Genomic DNA, 11,861 nt, shown 5'->3' on the forward strand with positions numbered 1-11,861 from the left:
TATATATATATATATATAGACACACACACACACACACACACACATATGTGTGTGTGCACGAAGACACCACATGAACACCTACAGAAGTACTTATGACTTCTATTTTTAGTGATGTACGTGCTCATGTGGTGTCTTCGTGTATATATATATATATACATATATATATATATATCTTGTATTCTATGTATATATTTTATTAATTTGCCTGTACGGCTGATAAACTCGCTTGCCACACGTGATGGTATTTTAATAATACCATCCCTTATTTCATATATATATATATATATACACACACGTAAAACTATAGATTTGCTTAACAGTATAGAGTATGTGTGCGGTATGTAAACATACATACACAGCCGTATGAAATTGTGTACATATTGAAAAAGAGAGGAAGAGAAAGATATAGAGAAATTGCGTGGGAAAAGGGACACAGGTTGAGAGAGGGAGAGAGTGAGGGGTGGGGAGAAAATAAGTGAAATAGTTAGAGAGAGTGAGAGAGTGAGGGGGTAGGTGATAGAGGTATTCGATTTACATTATATGGACCCCAATAAATATTGGTGCGATGCCAGATCCCGAAGTAATGCTTAGCAAGTGAATAAGGTTTAAATAGCGTAAACGGAAAAATATAAGTGATAGAGAAGTCAAAAGGAAATTAAATGTGGAATTTAACACCGGATAGCAACATATATATATATATATATGTGTGTGTGTGTGTGTGTGTGTGTGTGTGTGTGTGTGTGTGTGTATTTTATATACGTATATCTATTATGAATACATATGTATTTTATATGTATCTATTATATGTGTCTATGTTATATATATATGTATAAATATATATGAGAGAGAAAGAAGATGAGACGGCTGTTTTCGTGTGTGATTCTATGTATGTATATTACGAAAAAGGAACAAAGCGAGTTTGACAAAGAGACCGACGGACAGATGGATATATTACAAGAGCGCACGTATTGTTGTGTACGTATGTGTGCATACTTGTATATAATAAGACGCAACTTACAATTACCCTCCATCACATACCTCAATCACACACTGATAAACTGCAAAACTACACGCTTTTACACAAACACAGATATGTGTATATATACATTACATATAAATGCGCATTGATATATATATATATATATATATACTTGACATACTTGATATATGATATATATACGTGTGTGTATATCATTATATTTATCCATCTAGTTATATCTATATATTTATATATCCATATACATATGAAATCACATAGATTTGGCTACGTACAAACTTCAGTTTGGCTCTTATGACCTATGATATTAGACTTGAATGTAGCTTGCATGCTGTAAAACCAACTATACTGTATTGAAGAGAGCGAGAGAGAGAGGGAGAGAGAGAGAGAAAGAGAGAGAGAGAGAGAGAGAGAGAGAGAGAGAGAGAGAGAGAGAGAGAGAGAGAGCAAAAAAAAAAGCTTATCGTTTGACAGTCAGTTTTTTTGTAAAAAACAAGGATGATAAGGATCACTTCTGTTCTGCACGTTTAAATGCTGAAGGCGCTTTCCATGAAACATATGGTAGCATCCCTTAAAAAAGGCCAACGTCACACAGGTGGTGCAGTCTAATGCAAATATCTTTCAATTGCTGGTGTCGCCTGATGGCCTGCCTTAAGCTAATTTCAATACAAACCATGAAATGTGTTTTCTTTTCCTTCTTGTTTTCCTTGGTCTTGCTTTATGCTACAAGAATCAAGAACAAATCTCATTTCTATCTTTTATGCTGGACACAAGCTTGCCTCGAAGAAATAGAGGGAAAAAATGAACACGTAAAGATAAAACGTGGGGAAAAAAAGATGCTCCCGTATGATCCTACGTGGTCAATCAACCTGCTAGAAATAGCAGCCAAACCCTTCAATTCTTACAGCCGCCAAAAAATGGAAGATAATGGGTCGCGCATGCATTATTTGATGTAGTCCTTGATATATTACGTCTGAAAAAAAAATGGATAGTCGTTACTGAGGTACCATTAAACATGAGTTTCTTCGACAAGGGTGCGAAACATCAGTAATGACATAATTAACAGACAACAACTAACACAGAGACCATGGTTTCTATAAACATGATCATCGTAAAACAACCGTCATCATCGTCCGCAGCAGCCGCAATTGCTGCATCAGCATCGTCACAATCCTCTTGAACAACAGCATCGATGGGCTTTTCCCCAGGTGAACAACTCCGAGTTTCGCAATAATGCTCAGCATGTTGCTGTCAACTTACTGCTATCTTGTTAAGTCATCTGGTATAAGTGGCTGCACTCTTGTTTATTGATCGATCTTAGAATCAAAATGATTTTGAAAAATATCTGGAGCATCTGAGTGCGGCATGCTTTGAGGAATGTTTACCTTGGACATCACTAACAACAACAACCATCATCGTCATCATTATCGTCACTACCACCACTACAACTACCATCACTTCCACTACCACAACCAGCACCGGCATAACCATCATTAATCTGCCACTGCCTACCATCACCAACTCCATTCTGACGACGACTACCATCACCACTACCAACACCACAATTACCTCCACCTCTACCATCATCATCATTATATCTAGACACTCGTGATTGGATTCGCTACAAAAAAAAAATCATCAATATATGTCGTTCCCCCAACCCCATCCCAATGTAAGAGATATTGCACAGATTGATGCTGCAAGAACGCATGGAGCAAAATCTGGCTAAAATGTCTTTCTGTGTCTCAGATTGGTATCTCACAGAGCAACGATGCCTTCTGAATTGGCGCGGTTCATTGTGTAGGCTTAGATATAGGTTAATCTAAGTTCTAGCGTTATGCGATCGATCTGAAATGATATCATGAGCACCGTCACGCAGCAAACATTTCGGGAGCTGTGATCCACACATCAATTTTGTGACAAGGGCCGAGGAATGTAAACAGAGCATGTAGGTACAACGTGAATTTTTATTATATTTATTACCGCAAGGTATGGCCCCTAATAAAAGACAAATGTATCAACATCAGACGTGTCTCATTTAGGCACAAAACAGCAATCTTAACGGTACTTGACTGGTACTTTATTTTACGACCTCGAAGTGAGGAAAAGCAAATTTGACTCCGGCTGTATTTGAACTCATCACTCATTTATGAATTAATAATTATAGTATTGATAAGGCAGCGAGCTGGCAGAATCGTTACCATGCTGGAAAAATGCTTAGCGGCATTCCATCCGTCTTAATGTTCTGAGTTCAAATTCCGCCCCGGTCGACTCTACCTTTCATCCTTTCGGGGTCGATAAAACAAATACCAGTTGAGCACTGAGGTCGATGTAATCGACTAGCTCGCTCCTCAATAATTGGTGACCTGGTGCCAAAATTAGAAGCTAATAATTATTTTATTCATATATTAGGTCACACTCCCCAATTCGTGACGCCCCGTCGACTGCCAGTATATTCAGCTGGCCCAGTGCGTGGATGCTATTCTGCAAGACATTTGTAAAACGGGACTGGGAAAGGGGTAACGGAACATAACACTGGTCCGTTTCAAACTATTTCTGTCGGGCTGATCCCACATGTATAACTTAGATGTATTGAATTTCCATTAACAATAGAGCGACATCAAAATAATTGGCTAAAATAATTTCTAAACTTTCCCTGTTATACCTCAAGCCCCCTTCGTCCGGGTATAACTTCCGGACCCCTGCGCCTGTCCCAACGCGGGCAGTGCATACTTACCAATGTGGTATATAAATGAGAGGTAGTTACGCATAATAGCTCAAACATTAACCCAGGGAAGCAGCGTGTTTCGATGCATAAGCACTCCTTCTCTAAACTGGAACTTAGACACTCTACTCCCTTAGCTGAATATGTCCACGAGTTAAACGATAATAGGGTTAGTTATGAATTGTATTGGTGGTGGGCGTCCATGTGGATTATGTACCTGTAATACTTTAGAAATTATTTTGGTCAGCAGCAAATGCAACCTTAATAAACGTAGCAAAGTAGGGATCTACTGCCTCCACAGAAAAAGTAGAACATCCCGATGTTACAGGTCGAAAAAGTACCTGAGCCACGGTGATGTGCGATAGCACGTAAATGACTCCCCCCGTTAACATGCGGGTTCGACCAGGTGTGTCTCACGGTTATCACACCATGTGTGTGTGTATTTCTAACAAAGAAGTTGAGTATTTTGAATTTGGCCATCCATTCAATACATTTAAGTAGAGAATCATGTATGTGTCTGCGTGTATAATTATGGTGAAGAAAAATCTGACAGTAACCTCGAAGTTTCGCTTAAATTTTCTGGTTAAAATAAACTATAATATTCAACTTAAATGTGTGTGTATCTGTGTTTGTATGTGTGTGTGTGTGTGTGTGTGTGTGTGTGTGTGTGTGCGTGTGTGTGTGTGTTGTGTGTGTGGTTGTGTGTATGTATAAAGTGATCGATTGATGCACATATTTATAAACACACACAGACAGAGCACAACACAAATGTATTACTAATTCACTCTTAATAATACTTTTTATTCATCAACGTATATTTTATTACCAGCATCCTCAGAATACTTGACTCAAATGACACTGAATTATAAAGCTAACGTCATTTCTGCTGCAGGGCTGACTGGTTCCATTTCATTTGGCAGCTGGAATTTCAACGCTGTTCACAGATCACTTCCTGATGGTTTAGAATTTCAGAGATGAAAAGTTTTGAAAACCTCTCCGAGACGTTTACAAATGTTCTGTGTCTCAGACAGAATGACACATTACACGCAGACAGTATATATAAATATACATGTATATTTGTATACATACATGTGCATGTATGTTCAAAGTTTAACACACAGCTTTAGGAACACATACATAAACGCACACAAAGACGCACACTGGCGCACATATACATCTTTTAGTTGATCATGTGAATCCCAGGACTTATTTTATCGAACTCGTTATGTCTAACTGCTAATTCACAAGACATGCTGTGATAGAACACAACGTAGAGTTTTACATCCCCCCCCCACACACACACATCTTTTATCTGTTATTTGTTTCAGTCATTAGACTGCGACCATGCTGGAGCACAACCTTGGAATTTTTTTAGTCGAATGAATCGATCCCAGAACTTATCTTTTAAAGCCTGGTACTTTAAAAAGTACCAGACCGAACCGCTAAATTACGAGGACGTAAACAAACCAGAACCGGTTGCCAAGTGGTAATGGGGACAAACATAAAAACGCACGCACACACGCACACACACACAATGAGCTTGTTTCGGGTTCCGTCTATCAAATCCACTCATAAGGCTTTGGTCGGCCCGAGGCTACACTAGAAGACACTTGCGCAAGGTGCCACGCAGTGGGACTGAACTCGGAGCCGTGTGGTTGGGAAGCAAGCTTCTTACCACGTAGCCACGCCTGCACCTTAAAAAAAATTATCGTAGGTTCGAACGTAAGACATTTTAAGCTAAGTAGTCCGGTACATAGAAACTCAGTCATCTGAGTTTTTATAATACATACATATAATGCATTCATATGTATGTAAGGTTTCTGTCATTCGCTAGCAAGGATGACTTAGTAGTTACTGCCAAACTATTGTTGTTTTAGGTGCCTTTGTAATCGCGAGCAGAGGCTTTATCCTTTTCCCATTCACTGAACCAGCAGAATAACGGCATTGTAACAGTTGAAAGGAAAGAGAGCTGCACAAACCTTAAACTGGTACTTGAGCTGAGTGCAACAATGTGAAATGAAATGCCTTCTTGAAGTACGCAACATGTCACTCGGTCCAGGAATTGAACACGCATGGTCTCCGCACTTGATCTCAATTTTCTGGTTTATGATTATCAGTTTCTTATCTCAGGTATCTCTGATTATCTTGGTATCCTGGTAGGCAGTTATGTGAAAGCAAATGAACTGCCTCACACTCACCTTAAATATTTAACGTAAGAATTTTAAAGACAGAAGCATAACTTCAAAATCTGTGGCACGTATGGTGTTCATGAATGTTTTCCACAGAAAAGAACAGGACGTTCATTATCTTCCTTCTCCTTTTCATTCCTACAAATATGTATCTACGTTAGAAACTATAAGTATATTTATTTACATCGATGTTGCCTCCTTGATTTGAAAGGAAGAAATCATAGATTCTTTGAATTCAAAAGCTTTATTGAAGGAACGCATTTTTTTATATTATAGTTTTACTTATAGCCTAATGAGTCCGCATTACACTCAAGAATTTCATTTTTACCCCACTTGGGGTAATTTACCCCGATTCACCGACCCTTGAGTGACAAGCAAAATAACTCAGTTTTTAAATGTGCAAAATTTTGTTGTGATCGGCCTCCGCTTTTCTCTTCTAAACGAAGGGCTAGCGTCCCGAACATCAAGTTCCCCTCTGTTTCTTCCTTGTAACATAAAATTCATTACGTTGTATACTTGTTCATTTTAAGTTCCTCAAATGTGTCGGATATTCGATAAAGTAATTAGCAGATATAAATATGTACCGTGGTCAATATGATAGCTTATAACATCTGAACACAATGCCCCAGCTTGGCCGTAGTCCAGTGATTGAAACTAGTAATAGAATAAAAGAATGATATTGATTAAGTGCAGGATGTACTCTTTCTTCTTCAAATATTTGCTCTTGTACCTTGTCAGAAAGAATGTGTGTTAAGTTACTGGTCTGTGGGCCCAGTTTCGATTTACCAACATCATTAATATATAGTTAAGAGAAACAGGAAGCTTACATCTCTTCATTTCCCTTCTTTTCTAATATCTCCGACATATTTGTTTAACCAACAAGAAAAATAGTTGTCATTGCTAATGAATATACCAGAGAATAAGATGTGACTATCTATCAGCTAGCAGCAACGACGCGGTTTCAATTTCTGACCAAAGCTAGTTCATTTCAGTTACACAACGAATATCATCTTTTCGCACTTACAATCCTCTTCTTCAAGTATGAGGTATATGTGTCCAGTGCGTGAACAAATTCGAATAAAACATTTTCCATTTTTGATAGCACAACCTCGAAAACAAACATGGAGGGTCGTTAGACCAGAACGAGGGTAAAATAACAAACGCTGTCCTGCTTTTCATTTGTTTCTCTCGTTGTTTGCGTATTGAATTCATTTGTTTTCGTATTTCATGTTGTTTACTGTTGGTGACATCCTGTACATGCATGTGTGTGTGTGTGTGTGTGTGTGTGTGTGTGTGTGTGTGTGTGTGTGTGTGTATGCATATATATGCATAAATGTATATATTTAAATTTATACTATTATTTGACTGAACGCCACGCATCCATTTCCAAGTAAGTTTATCTCAATTTTTTTATCCGAATCTACTCTACACTGTTTTCTCACCCATCGTTTTCTCTCCCATCCTTTCTCTAATTCCATTTTTCCCTCTTCATAGTTTTCTACATGTCTCTTCCTCTCTCTTCCCTCTTCCTCGTTTACTCTCTCTCTCTCTCTCTCTCTCTCGTTGCTCACACGTGACCATCGTCCATCTTTCTTTTCTTCACGTGATTATCTTTCTTTACTTTCAGGACAGTCCTAAGGACTAGACGTATCCTATCTTTCCTCTTGTGAAAGAAAATATTTCTTCAGCCCTCGCTATTTTACCCTCGTTTTGGTCTAACGATCCGCCATGTTTGTTTTCGTTCGGTTTCCTTTTATATCTTCACTGTCCTGTTTTTGTTCCCCTCCATAAATCCCAAATTTTATTTTGGTACTTATAGGAGCAATTGTCTTCGAAGACTCATTGTCGTTCAATGCTCGAAATGAAGAGTAGATAGACTGCCGACAGCTCACGAAGGAACGTTCTTTATGTTATTTGTCCTGTTTTCCATTTGTTTCTCTCGCTGTTTGCGTATTGAACTCATTTGTTTTCGTATTTCACGTTGCTTACTGTTAGTGACGTCCTGTACCCATATATGCATATGTTTATGTGTGTTTGTGTGTATGTGTGCATATATATATATATATATTATTTATATTACATATATATTATGTGAGAGAGAGAGAGAGAGAGAGAGAGAGAGAGCGAGAGAGAGAGAGACAGACAGACAGACAGACAGTGGCTGAGTAACTAAATTCATCACTTTCTTCATCAATTCCGAACAGGATGATTACACCCAAACATGTATTAAGCACTCATTCTTCAATATATTTTATACACACATATACACACGAGTGTGTGAGTGCGTGTGTGTGTGTGTGTGTACCTTTGTGTCTATCCCCACCACTGCTTAACAGTCGGTGTCGGTGTGTTTATGTACCCATTGCTTAGTGGTTCGAAAAAAATCGAATAAGTTCTATGCTTTAATAAAATACTGGAGGTGATTCATTTGACTAAAAATTCTTCAAGGCGGTGCCCCAGCATGGCCACAGTCTAATGATAGAAAAAAGTTAGAGATAAAAGTATAATTATATGCTGACTGTAGTCTAATAATGGAGCATATAAATCCACGACGGAAAAATGGATATTGCTACCCGTGGGAATCGAGCCCACGTGTACTAGTACTCATTTTATGAGGGGGTACTGAAAAGTTCCTGGTTGGAGGCCCAACCTCCCGAGTTCTTCTACAGGGCTTAGAAAAACTGAAGGATCGCTGCAATAAGTGTGTGAATCTGAGAGGGGAACATATTAAATAAGACCATAATTAATAGAACTTCTCGTATATGCCCCAATATTAGACTATTTTCTATAGTCAATATATACGGTGAAAACAGTAATTATAACAATTATAACAAAGCAAAATAGCTAGTTAGAAAATTTCTATAAGACATAAAAATAGTGACTATACTGAGAAGTAGCCTCCTCAACATGGCTGTTCCATAGGAACCGACGTTACTGCCATTTTTATCCTTAGGTGGAGTCTCCTCCAGCTGGTTATATTTTTACTATTTTACTTGTTTCAGTCATTTGACTGCGGCCATGCTGGAGCACCGCCTTTAGTCGAGCAAATCAACCCCAGGACTTATTCTTTGTAAGCCTAGTACTTATTCTATCGGTCTCTTTTTGCCGAGCCGCTAAGTTACGGGGACGTAAACACACCAGCATCAGTTGTCAAGCGAAGTTGGGGGGGGGAGACAAACACAGACACACAAACATACATATATATATACAAATATACGACGGGCTTCTTTCAGTTTCCGTCTACCAAATCCACTCACAAAGCTTTGGTCGGCCCGAGGCTATAGTAGAAGACACTTGCCCAAGGTGCCACGCAGTGGGACTGAACCCGGAACCATGTGGTTGGTAAGCAAGCTACTTACCATATATTACAATCAGGGGAGCGAACCCCTACCATCTTCTCGCGCGACGACGGGACAACTCCACTGCTTGCACTATATATCGGGTGCAGACTGCATCGATAGCCATCTGGAGGAGGCTCCTCCTGAGGTTAAAAAACGGTAGTAACGTCGGTCCCTCTGGAATAACCAAATTGAAGTGGCGATAAAACAATTACTTCTCAGTACAGTAACTACTGTTATCTGTTATAGAGATTTTCTAACTTTCTATAGACATTACTTCTTATAATTATTCTGTTATTTTTTACTTGTTTCAGTCATCAGCCTACAGCCATTTCTGGAGCAACGCCTTGAAGAATTTTTATTCAAATGAATCAACCCCAGTTCTTTTGCCGAGCCACGGGGACGTAAACATACCAACACCGACTATCAGTCGGTATCGGGTACAGACACAAAGTTACATGCACGTACACACACACACACACACACGTACGACGGGATTCTTTCAGTTTCCGTCAAAATCTTCAATCTCAAGGATTTGGTCGGCCTGAGACTATGGTAGAAAACACTTGCTCAAGGTGCCACGCAGTGGAACCGAACCCGGAATCATGTGGTTAGGAAGCAAGCTTCTAACGCCGACGTGCCAATTTATTTCGATAGATAGATAGATAGATAGATAGATAGATAGATAGATAGATAGATAGATATTCACATACATATATACATTCATACGTACCTGGGTACACAAGCTGGTTGACATTTCAGAGGGCTGGAGCTCGCCCGAATACGAAAGAAAACATCTGGATGTGTAACAACATATAAGAAAACAAGTGCAGTTTGTGAAATATTTTGTTTTTCATTTTAAATATCCACCACCATACCCCGCTCCACCACATTCCCACCCCTCACTATCACCACAGCAATGCCACCTCCTTCACTATTCTTACCCTATGTCAGAAGCAATGAGGTCAGATCAAACTGCTAGGATTTTATTTGGCAAGATTTCAAAATTCGGTCAGTGCTAAGTCACTGAGCGGTCAGTAGCTCACAAAAGCTTTATTCTGCACACGCGTACATTATCATGCACGCGTACAGACACATACGAATAAACATATTCACATATATATATGCACACACAAACGCACACTGAGCTACATTGACATACGTATATAAATATAATTACATCTATAAATACATGTATCTATTTTATTTATACGCATACCTAAAAACGTGTATACATTCGCATACACACACATATAGGCGTATGTATTGTGTTTATGTATGTGAATGTGAAAGGAAGGGAGAGAGGTGGGAGAGCACCCTGTAAGAAGGGAATAAAATTTAATATTTGTGTGCTCTGTGTCTTTTGTTTCCGTCAGTATAAGTTTGTGCGCATGCGTATGTGTATTTCTACTCGAATATATCTGTGTTGGTAGGGGGCAGAGTTTTGTGTCTTCCCTAGATTTTTAGTAGTGCAAACACAATTTTTGTTGTCCATTTATGTTTAGATATTTCCCCCTTTTCTCCCCTCATTCTCTCTCTCTCTTTATACACACACACACACACACACACACACACATATATATATATATATATATATATATAAACATACACACACATATATACGTATATATAGGGAACGAGTGGGGTAGAAAGTCAGCGTTCAATTAAGATGTGTGTTTGTGTGTGTGTTATTGCTGAAAGTAGCCTAGTTTCTGTTAAAATAAGGCCGCTATTTTCTTTTTAAAAAATTCTGTGAACCCTGCGATGTATATCCCTGATCACTAACTCTTCAGACTACTAACCTTATTTACCGCCCGTTTACGAGAACAATTCAATATTGCATTATGTTGATTAATAACAAATATATATTCATTAATTTAGATAAACCCAAACTGAGAAAGGTAGCATGTAAAAGGAGCACAAACAGAAGAAATACCTCCAATCAGGAAAATGAAGCCAAGCTTTATGATCCAATCCATCAGATCTTCTTCAATTTTGTGCTTCTTTTTCACGGGTAGGAAGATACTTTAGAGAACAGAAGATATCAGAGCTGGTCATTCATACCGTTAACAGAAATTGTATTCAGCCAGGAGATGGCATGGCACGGCGGTATTCACTTGTGACTTGTTTGCTCAATAACACTCGTCACGAATGAGTATTCTAGAACAAATCTTCGAGATAAATATACGTGGTTATATGTGCACATAGGTGTGTTCTCGTTTATTTGCGAGTTTGTGCATGTTATATAAATGTGTATGCATGTGTTTTCTAAGGATTAGCTTCAATTTTTGCTGAGTAAATTTGACTCGATGAGGCCTATCTTTTCCCAAACGACAGTCACGTAAGGAATTACAGCAAGATGATTCCCAGACCGGGCGTTCTGAGTTTTTATTGAGCGAAAACACCTAAAGCTCCACGAGGCTCCGGCAGGGGGTGGTGGCGAACCCTGCTATACTCTTTCATCACAACTTTCTCTCACTCTTCCTTCCTGTTTCTCTTGTGCCTGTAATTCAAATGCCAGCCTTGTCATACTGTGTCACGCTGAATATCCCCGAGAACTACGTTTAGGGTACACGTGTCTGTGGAATGCTCAGCCACTTGCACGTTAATTT

This window comes from Octopus bimaculoides, chromosome 10, assembly GCF_001194135.2.
Source record: "Octopus bimaculoides isolate UCB-OBI-ISO-001 chromosome 10, ASM119413v2, whole genome shotgun sequence".
Lineage (NCBI taxonomy): Eukaryota > Metazoa > Mollusca > Cephalopoda > Octopoda > Octopodidae > Octopus > Octopus bimaculoides.